The sequence below is a fragment of the Dermochelys coriacea genome, chromosome 2 (genome assembly GCF_009764565.3).
Source record: "Dermochelys coriacea isolate rDerCor1 chromosome 2, rDerCor1.pri.v4, whole genome shotgun sequence".
Classification (NCBI taxonomy): Eukaryota; Metazoa; Chordata; order Testudines; family Dermochelyidae; genus Dermochelys; species Dermochelys coriacea.
Window position 1 is genome coordinate 131,644,529 of NC_050069.1, and position 12,054 is coordinate 131,656,582.

General features: G+C 38.5%; 1 long non-coding RNA gene across 1 annotated transcript; it reads left to right on the top strand.

Moving 5' to 3' along the window:
- The first annotated feature begins 914 nt into the window (after positions 1-914).
- LOC122458503 lies at positions 915-8,491 on the top strand. Its single transcript, XR_006278544.1, has 3 exons — positions 915-925; positions 8,137-8,147; positions 8,386-8,491. It is a non-coding gene; the product is annotated as an uncharacterized LOC122458503 (long non-coding RNA).
- The last annotated feature ends 3,563 nt before the right edge of the window (positions 8,492-12,054 follow it).

Below are 12,054 nucleotides of genomic sequence, written 5' to 3' on the forward strand. Positions count from 1 at the left end.
TTAGCCACACAACCTCTATTAATTTCAAGGGGAGTTGTATGCTAAATCGCCACTCTGAATCCAAATTATGTTTTAATTCAACTGTTTTTTATCTGTTTTTCAAGGAATCAAATCCACACCAAACTGAAAAAAAGAAGAAAAAACAATTAAGGTCCTCCTAGAAACCCAATACCTCCCCCTTTGGTTGGATCCCTAGTTTCCTTCTGCTGGTCATTGGTTCAACAAAGTCTGGTTTTATCCTGGTAATAGAGTAGCTCATTGCAATGTAAGATTAAAATAATACCCATTAACTTACTACATGGACATAATTTACTGCTCTTATCAAGTCTAAATGTGTATGCGACTAAACCAGAAAGTTAATTGTCCTTCAGTCTTTACTGTCAATTCTGGTTATTCACCTGTAAATTTTATTTGTTTTTACCATCTCCTTTTCCTGTTGGGTATTCACCCACGAAGGCTTATGCTCCAATACATCTGTTAGTCTATAAGGTGCCACAGGACTCTTTGCTGCTTTTCCTATTGGTTATTTTTTTAACATTCCTACACAAGGATATTGTGTTTTTTATACTCGTAAATGTATTTGATGCCTGTGATTTTCCCCTGTATGCTCCCTCCATACATTGTATTTATTCCTGTTTAATATTATTTAAGGTAATAAATGCCTATGGAGGTCTCTAGACATTATACATATATATGCATTATTTCCCATGGGTTAATATCCATAAAAGAACTCCTTGGCTCACCACAAGTAAAGATCCCTCCCCATTCAGCCTGCTTAATAGTCCCAAAATTTCCCTGTCCACCACAAATCAAATCCTGTCCCTCAGTCGACTCATATCTTCATAAACAGTCTAAGGCACAAATTTTCAACAGTATCTGCTAATTTGAGGTGCTTCCATTTTTGAGTTCCTAGCTTGAGACACCTGTGTCCTGATTTTCAGAGGTACTGAGCATCTAAAACTCCCATTGCTAGCAATTTCACCATGTTTAGGTGTTTCCAAAATGAAATCTTGGGGGTTTCTATTTCATGAGAAATTTTAGTAAATTTAGTTTTATTTCAATTTAAAATGAAACCAAATCCTTAACTAAAAAACTTCTCATGAACTGAAACCTCGAGTTTTGGCCACTTCTACTTAAACAGGATTAAAATGATTCATAAGCCTTGCACTAGCCTTCTGCACAACAATGAATTTTACGCTCAGTCTATACTGTGCAATTATATCAACAATCAATACTGCTACCTACAGTGATTATAGACACATACATATGTACAGCAGCTGGTAAACCTGTCTGAAAAATAATATTAAGAGGAAACTGGTGCCAACATTCTACAGTTTTCTTTTTCAAAAGATGACAGAAATGCCTGCTAGGTTTAGTGCTTTATTCGTCTCAGGGAACATGCAAAAATAAACCCATTATATTTCTGTTCAGTACAACACATCCTTCAATAAAAGGATTCACTGGGGACAATACAACAAATCATTTTAAAAGAAAGCAGCTCATTCTTTAGAGCAAAACTTCATATATTCATATTATAAATATAATAATGGTGCAAAAACTCTAATTCTTAGACACTATAGAAAATGGTGGTGTTTTTTTAATAAAGTAAGTGTACAAATAATCACATAGGGCCACATTCTAAAACCCATAGTCTGGTTTATGATATTGTGACAGTGTTATGACATCCCATATCACACTTGTGACATTTTCAAACAAGAACCTTCATGCTTTCTCCTCTATCCTTCACTCTTATGAGGAGTGCCCCATAACCATCTGCAAAACTGCCTCATTATCCTCTTCAAATACCTGCTCAAAACTCTCCTTTGTCATTATGCTTACCCAAAAAACAAACAAAAAAACATTTTGCAATGATTAGGCAGATGGTGTGGTGAGACCACAGCCTACCATGCTGACCAATATTATCTTGTCATTTCCTTGTACTTTCCTGTTTTGACTCTATCTCTTGTCTCTTGTCTTATACTTACATTATAAGCTTTTGGAGGTAGGGATCATATTTTTGGTGTTTGTATTTGTTTTGTTTTTTGTACAGCACCAACCACAATGTTATTCAGGTACATGTCTGGGCTTGCAGGCACTCCAGTTATATAAGTTAGTAATAATATTGCTTTACAAATAATCCCATTGACTTCTGTGGGACTGCTCATGAACGAAGAACTATTCAGTGTGAGAGAGGGTATTAGAATCTGATCCTTGCTACTCTGTGTTAAAATTTTCTCCTCTTACATGTACCATGCTCAAACATATGCTTTGTCTCTTGGGTAGGCCTCCATCTATCTTACTGAAATAACTAGATGAAACCAGCTGACCTCAATTAAATTAAATTCAAAAGCCCACATCATTACACTTAGTGAACCCTACTTCTCCTCCATTCATTGTTGAATGCGCTCAATTATTAATTGTTCTTTTTCACATTTCATTATATTTAGGGGAAAATATATATGAAAGAAAAATCCTTAGTTCATAACCCACGTTATGGTTAGCTCAATGAAGTGATTCTTGCATTTCAAATTCCAAAGCATATCAATAATTTCTGTGCAGTTTACTATTTTTATTATCTTGTACAGAAAAGAAAGGAAAGGAGAAGTTAGTCTCATATGGATGTATTCTTTTAACTGTACCAAAATCCCTAAGTCTTTACAGAGAAAAGTTGTGATAAATTGGTGGGGGAGGGCATCAGTTAAAAGGGTGTTGATTTAACCTTTGTCGGTATAATCTTTGCTCTCTACTCAGTTTCTAATGAGGATTCAATATTTGATTATTTCACAGTCAGAATACGTATTTATCTGACTTGTCTATAGAGATCCTCTAAGAACTATCCCTTATTCTTTGTTTCTACTGCTTTTGTTGAGCAGTAGGCCTTTTTAACCTTTTTTCTCCCTCCTATATGGTACCTCAATCCAAATATGCTGCCTTCCTGAGACCCCCTACCCAAACAAATAAAACACTCACCTGTTCATATGATAAATCTTTGAACAGTCTTTTAAATGTACACACTTGACCAGATTGCTCCTTCCCACATGAAAAGCCATGGGATGGGATTTATTATGTGAAAAGCTCCATGATTAATGAGTGCTAGACATTACCTGCTATACTCCATGGTATAATTCCTCCATAGTGTGATGTTCCAGGTCTGTGAGATCCCAGACAGCCATTGCATCTTAACCTCCACCCAATGTCTGCTGAAACCTGCTGCACTTTGAAACTAGTAGGACTACAGCCTCAGCCAAGGCATCACCCACGGTAGCCCAGATTGGAGGATCTCCTGACTCTAGGTCAGTGGTTTTCAAACTTTTTTTCTGGCAACCCAGCTGAAGACAATTGTTGATACCTGCGACCCAACGGAGCTGGGGATGAGAGGTTTGGGGTGTGGGTGGAGCTCAGGGCTGGGGCAGAGGGTTGGGGTGCAGGGAGGAGGGCTGCAGGGTGGGGCCTGGAATGAGGGTTTGGGGTGCAGGAAGGGGCTCTGGGTTTTGAGGGGGCTCAGGGCTGAGGCAGTGGATTGGGGTTTGGGGTTGGGGCACAGGCTTACCTCGGGTGGCTCCCAGTCAGCGGCGCATTGTGGGGGACTAAAGGAGGCTTCCTGCCTGTCCTGGCACCATGGACTGCACTGCATCCTGGAAGCAGCCAGCAGCAAGTCCTGCTCCTAGGCAGAGATGTGCTAGTGGCTCTGTGGGCTCTAACCTGAAGGAACACACCCCCTCCCGGTTTCTGGCAAATGGGAATGTGGAGCTGGTGCTCAATATGGGGGCAGTGCGCAGAGCCCCATGCCCCCACCCCAGGAGCCGGACCTGCTGCTGGCTGCTTCTGGGGCACAGTGCAGTGTCAGAACAGGTAAGGACTAGCCTGCCTTATCTGGGTAGCATCACCAATGGGACTTTTAATAGCCCAGTCGGCAGTACAGAGCCGCTGCAACCAAGTGCCTTACATTCCACAACCGAGTACTGGGCCGCGACCTATAGTTTGAAAACCACTGCTTCAGTGAGTACCATCAGGGTTTATTTGGACCAATGAATTCATAACACCCCCACAGGGCACATTACCTCATTGTGTAGACAATTTTGAGGTTTTCTTTGCAACCATTATAGATACAGACTTACTTTAAAAACAAAGAGAGAAAGAAACCTGAGATTCTGGAGAACAAGATGACAGCTTCAGAAAGGTCTAAGTAGTCATACTACTCTGTGCTTGACGAAACTGAGCCCTGGTGTTTATTGCCTTTTTCACATAACCTCTGTTGGGCTAGAGGAAGATTTTTATTGACCAGCCACTCGCCACACAATGCCCTTCCCCTGCTTTGCATGCTCCAGGGATAGGCCCCTTGAACACAGAGCTCATATGGGTTATGTTACAACTCAAAGATCATTGCAATATGACTGCAAGGTTAAATTTGAGATACTTGAAAATGTTTAGAATTAGCTTGGGTACTCTAGATGCAAATTGGGCCACTCTGCTTGGATTTATATTTTCTGAACAATTCATTTAGGTTTAGCTACATCAGGATTGTGAAGAGTTGCATCCCTGAGCAATGTAGCTGTGCTGGCAAAAGTCCCTAACATATATGCAGTTATATTGGCAAAGCTGCACTTTTATTGGCATAGCTTATTTTGCTTGTGGGGTGTGGTTTAACTATACTTGCACAGCACAAAGCTTGGATGTTATAACTGCAGCTACACTAGGAGCAATCTATTTGTATAGTATACTGGCATTCTTATGCCAGTAAAGTACTCCTAGTGTAGACATTCCTCAAGTTTAATAAGGATAAAAACTCAAGTCCAAAGAGGCTTTTAAAAGGTTCAGATTATTATAGAAAATTACAACTAGTTTATTGTATTTTCATCCAAAACGCATACTTATAACATATATTAGACCTGTTTATGTTAATTGGAGGTATTGCTTATGCCATTGTGATGTAAAATATACAGTGTGTGTATATATCTATATCTATATAATCTGTAGCTATATCTTTTCATTTACTTTGATGAAATATATTCATGTTTTGTTTTTTGTTTTTTTTACTAGTGCCTATTTAATTTTCATCTAGATATTTGCCTCCAAATTAATCAATCCTGCATTGGCAAAGGAGACAAGATGTCGTAACAGGTGTTTTCTTTAATATCTCTGATTCTAGTCATCCAAGTGGACTGTCCTGGAATATACATAAGCAACACAGTTTCATAGAGCACTTTTGAAAATCCCATCCTTTAAACTTAGATTTAAAATGGTATAAATGGACAGGTTTTACAGTATTGTGTTTGTGTATATTTAGGCTATATTATTAAATGGTGTTTTCAGTCTGTACCATTTATTGCTGACATACATTTAGGGATCATGTTGCTCATTGTATCATAAATGTTTTTCTACAAGAAAGGCTGTCTTGAAGATCCAACCTTGTATATAATGAATTAATGGGCATTATCACATTACAAACATTTCTCATGCAAACTTTTGATGATAAATCCACAACAGAAATCTTGGAAAAATGTAATTAGGGTAATGTTCTGGTTTTAATTATCTCTGGGAATTAAAAATAACACTTGGTCAATGTGAAATCTTTGGAGCTATATACATTATATTATCTGAAATAAATTGTATGTAGAGAAACCAACTGTGATATGAGATTTCACGTTGACTGTTAGCAACTTTGAAACCTAAAGTATATCTTCAAATCTCTCTCTCTCTCTCTCTCTCTCTCTCTCTCTCTCTCTGCAATAATCAACATTTTGAGTTTCCCCATAGCACTTAATCATAGTTACTTCATTTTACATAATAATTCCAGCCTGAAAAATGAACATGCTTCCTAATCAACTATACTAAACCTATTATGTGACCCTCCTGATGTGTAAAATGATGCCTGAATTTAATTACTGTAATCTGTATTGTTTAATTATGAAAAAGTAAAGTGTCTCCCAGTGGTAGGTTTATTTTTCTAAAGGAAGCATTTCAAGCAAATTCTAGAAATTAATCAAAACAAAGGACTCCACAAAGATGCATGAATGGATTGAATCATTGATCCAATAAAAGATGGGGGGGTGGAATGCTTATAGACAGAGGCCTCAATTGGAGAGTTTTTCAAAAAATAAACTATACAATAACTCGTTATTAACCAGGTATAACAGGATCCAGTGCCTAGAAACTGAAGTAGTATAACAAGTTTCAATGACTGGAAGTTGAAGCTAGACAAATTCATACAGAAAATAAGGCACACATTTTTAACAATGAGTGTACTTAGTCATTGGTACAACTCACTTAGGGTAGGTTTCAGAGTAGCTGCCGTGTTAGTTTGTATCCACAAAAAGAAAAGGAGTACTTGTGGCACCTTAGAGACTAACAAATTTATTTGAGCATAAGCTTTTGTGAGCTGTAGCTGTAGTTCACGAAAGCTTATGCTCAAATAAATTTGTTAGTCTCTAAGGTGCCACAAGCACTCCTTTTCTTTTTACTTAGGGTAGTGATGGATTCTCCATTACCGGCAATCTATAAATCAAAATTAGATGTTTTTTCTAAAATATATGCTCTACCTCAAACAGGAATTCATTCATGGAAATCCCATGGCCTGTGTTACAAAGGACAACAGACTAGATGACCACAATTGTCCCTTCTGGCTTCATAATCTACAAATTAGTTATGACTATAAAAGAACAGTGTTCCGGATCTGAACAAACTGACAGTTATATTTTAGAAGTCAATTGAAAGTACTAGCCTAAGCAAAGTTCTATATATTATTAATGGTTGATGGTTGTTAATTTTCCAGTTTTACTTTCTTACCTTTTTCTTTGGAACAAGTGCTCTCACTCTTAATCATGCTAAATAATAACAGACTCCATGAGTAGCTGCATTGAGTGGCACTACTCAAGGACTAAGTTTCTACATACGAATCTAGTCCTATATTTGTTATGCTGTAATTTATTTCTTAGTTCTGGAAACACTTCAAATATCTTATGTTTTTATTATTTCTATTTTTTATATGTGGTCAAAGAATTAAAAAATTTTGAAAAAAACTTATTTTTAAATTTTAAGAAAAAAATTATCTGAGGAAAACAACTTTTCACAGAAAACACTCTTGAAAAACATGTTGACCAGCTCCTGTCCATACAGAGTTATTTATTTCACAGTAGCAACTGTTATACTGTATCTGCAAAAAGAAAGAGTACTTGTGGCACCTTAGAGACTAACAAATTTATTTGAGCATAAGTTTTAGTGAGCTACAGCTCACTTCATCAGATGCATGCAGTGGAAAATACAGTGGGGAGATTTTATATACACACAGAACATGAAACAATGGGACTCACCATACACACTATAATGAGACTGATCCGTTAAGGTGAGCTATTATAAGCAGGAAAAGAAGAAAAAATGCTTTGTGGTGATAAATAAGATGGGCCATTTTCAGCAGTTGACAAGAACATGTGAGGACAGTAGGGGGGAAAAATAAACATGGGGAAATAGTTTTACTTTACGTAATGACACATCCACTCCCTGTCTTTATTCAAGCCTAATTTAATGATGTCCAGTTGGCAAATTAATTGCAATTCAGCAGTCTCTTGTTGGAGTCTGTTTCTGAAGTTTTTTTTGTTGTAATATTGTGACTTTTAAGTCTGTAATCGAGTGACCAGAGAGATTGAAGTGTTCTCCGACTGGTTTTGAATGTTATAATTCTTGACATCTGATTTGAGTCCATTTATTCTTTTATGTAGACTGTCTGTTTTGGCCAATGTACATGGCAGAAGGGCATTGCTGGCACATGATGGCATATATCACATTGGTAGATGTGCACGTGAAAGAGCCTCAGATAGTGTGGCTGATATGATTAGGCCTTATGATGGTGTCCCCTGAATAGATGTGGACACAGTTAGCAATGGGCTTTTTTGCAAGGATAGGTTCTTGCATTAGTGTTTTTGTTGTGTGATGTGTGGTTGCTGGTGAGTATTTGCGTCAGATTGGGGGGGTTGCCTGTAAGCAAGGACTGGCCTATCTCCAAAAATATGTGAGTGATGGGTTGACCTTCAGGATAGGTTGTAGATCCTTGATGATGCACTGGAGAGGTTTTAGTTGGGGGCTGAAGGTGACGGCTAGTGGCGTTCTGTTACATTCTTTGTTGGGCCTGTCCTGTAGTAGGTGACTTCTGGGTTTTCTTCTGGCTCTGTCAATCTGTTTCTTCTCTTCAGCAGGTGGGTACTGTAGTTGTAAGAATGCTTGATAGAGATCTTGTAGGTGTTTGTCTCTGTCTGAGGGGTTGGAGCAAATGCAGTTGTATCAGAGTTTGGCTGTAGACAATGGATCATGTGGTGTGATCTGGATGAAAGCTGGAGGCATGTAGGTAAGTATAGCAGGTCAGTAGGTTTCAGTATAGGGAAAATAGAGTAGAGGAAACTACAATCCCTCGGTCTTCCTGAAAACACCATCCTAGCCACTATGGATGTAGAAGCCCTCTACACGAACATTCCACACAAAGATGTGCTACAAGCTGTCAGGAAGAGTATTCCCAATAATGTCACGGCAAACCTGGTGGCTGAACTTTGACTTTGTCCTCACCATAACTATTTCACATTTAGGGACAATGTATACCTTCAAATCAGCGGCACTGCTATGGATACCCACATGGCCCCACAGTATGCCAACATTTTTATGGCTGACTTAGAACAACGCTTCCTCAGCTCTTGTCTCCTAATGCCCCTACTCTAACTGCGCTACACTGATGACATCTTCATCATCTGTACCCATGGAATAGAAGCCCTTGAGGAATTCCACCATGATTTCAACAATTTCCATCCCACCATGAACCTTAGCCTGGACCAGTCCACAGAAGAGATCCACTTCCTGGACACTACAGTGCTAATAAGCGATGGTCACATAAACACCACCCTATATCGGAAACCTACTGACCACTATACTTACCTACATGCCTTCAGCTTTCATCCAGACCACACCACACGATCCATTGTCTACAGCCAAGCTCTACGATACAACCACATTTGCTCCAATACCTCAGACAGAGACAAACACCTACAAGATCTCTATCAAGCGTTCTTACAACTACAATACCCACCTGCTGAAGTGAAGAAACAGATTGACAGAGCCAGAAGAAAATCCAGAAGTTACCTACTACAGGACAGGCCCAACAAAAAAAGTAACAGAATGCTACTAGCCATCACCTTCAACCCCCAACTAAAACCTCTCCTGCACATAATCAAGGATCTACAACCTATCCTGAAGGACGAGCCTTCGCTCTCTCAGATCTTGGGAGACAGACCAGTCCTTGCTTACAGACAGCCCCCCTACCTGAAGCAAATAGTCACCAGCAACCCCACACCACACAACAAAAACACTAACCCAGGAACCTATCCTTGCAACAAAGCCTGTTGCCAACTCTGTCCACATCTATTCAGATGACACCATCATAGGGCCTAATCACATCAGCCACACCATCAGAGGCTTTCACCTGTACATCTACCAATGTGACATATGCCATCATGTGCCAGCAATGCCCCTCTGCCATGTACATTGGCCAAACCAGACAGTCTCAACGTAAAAGAATAAATGGACACAAATCAGACATCAAGAATTATAACATTCAAAAACCAGGCAGAACACATCAATCATTTGATTACAGACCTAAAAGTCTCAATATTACAAAAAAAAAAATTCAGAAACGGACTCCAACGAGAGACTACTGAATTGGAATTAATTTGCAAACTGGACACCATTAAATTAGGCTTGAATAAAGACAGGGAGTGGATGTGTCATTACACAAAAATAAAACTCTTTCCCCATGTTTATTTTTCCCCCCTACTGTTCCTCACACGTTCTTGTCAACTGCTGGAAATGGCCCATCTTGATTATCACCACAAAAGGTTTTTTTTTGTTTTGTTTTTTTTCCTCTCCTGCTGGTAATAGCTCACCTTAACTGATCACTCTCATTATAGTGTGTATGGTAACACCCATTGTTTCATGTTCTCTGTATGTATAAATATCTTCCTTCTATATGTTCCATTCTATGCATCCGATGAAGTGGGCTATATCCCATGAAAACTTATGCTCAAATAAAAGTGTTATTTATGTCAGTTTATACTATTCAGCTGAGGAATCTTAAATTGGGCTTAATCCTACAATGTGCTGAATGCTTTGTTGGAGATGCTGAACCCCTTCCAGCTCTATTAAAGTCCCTGAGAATTGAGGAGTTCAGTACCTCACATGAGATCATTATCAAAGAGGATATTATAAATGTTTTTGTACACTCTTTCAACACAATTTAAACCTATATTTTATTTTGTTTTTGTTTCCTTCAAGAGATTCAGTTTAAGAGACACCATGATATTTTTGTATCTAAGGAGAAGCCTCTGCTGTGTCGTTAGAAGAATGCTCCCATATTTAAGTTGCCATAAGGAAACTGTGTGTACAGCATATGGGTTTGATGCTGCTAGATGCAGAGTACTCTTACTTGATCAAGCAAAGCATTTTAGCTCATGCTTAATTTTAAGCATATGAATAATTCTGTTGAAGTAAATGGGATTACTCATATCCATATGTGACAGATACGACAATATCATAATTAAGCTTTATTAAATTAAGTTTAAGTATTTTAGGAATTCTTTGTATTACAAATGCAAATGTTATTACGGGACTATGTGTAACTTCTTAAAGGAGAAGGCATGGCTAACGTAAACTCTGTTTCATAGGACTCTCTGAAATTACTTGCTAGACAAACAAATAGGGGGATTGCTGGGAAATACTTGGGAGGAGGGGAATGCAAATAACCCGCCTCTGGATCCATCTTTTTGAAGCTGTGCCTTGAGCAGCAACACATTGTCTGTCTGATTATCTGTTTAGGGTCATTTCAAAGACCCAAACTGGATAAAGGAAGGCTCTCAGATTCATGAGAGTGCTGGTTCTGTGCTAAAGCTAGGATAAAACACTGGAAAAAAACCATGTGTGGCATTTGAAGGACTAATAATCAGAGAGACTTGTTGGAGTGATGGGGTAATCTCTAGTAAGCTTATTAGCATGCATATAGGTTGTTTGGTTGTTTTTAATGTTTTCTCTGTAATGCTTTCATCTTAAGAATAAATGTGCTTGCTGCTAAAGGACTGTGTTGTAACTTATAATGGTGCTAATTACACTCTGTACCATCTCTGAAGAGAAGGTAAAACAGGCCTGTTTAGGCAGTCTGTCTTTTGCTGGGGTATCACAACATAGTCAGAAACTGTGCAGCCTGGAAATGCCCTAATCAGGAGGGAGAAAGGTACATGTCTCTACCCAAGAAAGGTGGCGACTGAGGAGTATGGAGCCTAGAGTGGGGTCCCGTACTGAACCACAGAACGGGTATACAGGTGCAGTTATCCTGAAATGTGACACCTTAATTTAAGCACTTGGTCAATTGCTTTGCTGAATCTTGCCATAGCACTTAGCACCTTGTAAGGACTGAGCCATATATGCTTTCATTCTTTGGGTTCCATTCTATTTTTTTCACACTCTCTCTGTATATATCTTCTCCACTTTGATGTTCACCCTATTCCTCATTTTTTCACCATCTCTTCTAAATTATATGTGAAAGTATGTGTTCTAGTCACATTTTGGAACCCACCATGTTCACACACCAGGTTCAGAATTAGGCTAAATAAATTTAGCTCAGATCAAATTCTCCCAAACTATTTACACTATTTTTTAAAGCTTTAACATGTTTCTATTTATATTATTTTTGATAAAACCATTTGTTACAATGCCTACATTTGGGGTCCAAGTCCCTGATTCATTGAAGCACTTGAGCCAGTGCATTTAAGTATTTAAGTCCCATCGAATTAAATGCACTGGCTCAAGTGCTTCATTGAATGAACATAAGCACATTCCTAGAGAGAAACATGTGCTTAAAGTGAAAGCATGAGTTTAAGTGCTCTGGTGAATCAGAGCCCACCCACTTTTCAGGTGTCGCTTTTAACCTGGAAACATTAGAAATGGACTTCAGGGAGATTATTTTTAACAACCTTTCCAGTGTGTTTCCAATATGTTTCTTGTGAAATAACATCACATTTTTTATTG